Source organism: Chanodichthys erythropterus, chromosome 14 (genome assembly GCF_024489055.1).
Source record: "Chanodichthys erythropterus isolate Z2021 chromosome 14, ASM2448905v1, whole genome shotgun sequence".
Classification (NCBI taxonomy): Eukaryota; Metazoa; Chordata; class Actinopteri; order Cypriniformes; family Xenocyprididae; genus Chanodichthys; species Chanodichthys erythropterus.
The window spans coordinates 42675648-42675968 of record NC_090234.1 but is presented as its reverse complement, the minus strand read 5'-3'; positions in this window follow the sequence as shown (position 1 = coordinate 42675968).

The window sequence follows — 321 nt, the reverse complement described above, 5'->3', positions numbered from 1 at the left end:
TCTGAGCACCTCCTTAAATTCATTGAAAGTTTTTGGGATGTGCTGGAGTAGACTTTACAGAGTGCTTGACTCTTGCATTGTCAATACAAGATCTTGACCAAAATTTTGATGCACCTCTTCTTTCCAACAAGAGGTACATAATTTTTTGGTCAAGATCTTGCAAAATGCAAGAGGTGAGCACTCTGTAAAGTCTCCTCCAGCACATCCCAAAGACTTCAAATGAATTTAAGGTCTGGATTCAGAGGTACCAATTCATGTGTGAAAATGATTCTTCATGCTCCCTTCCAATCATTCTTTCACAATTTGAGCCTGATGAATCTT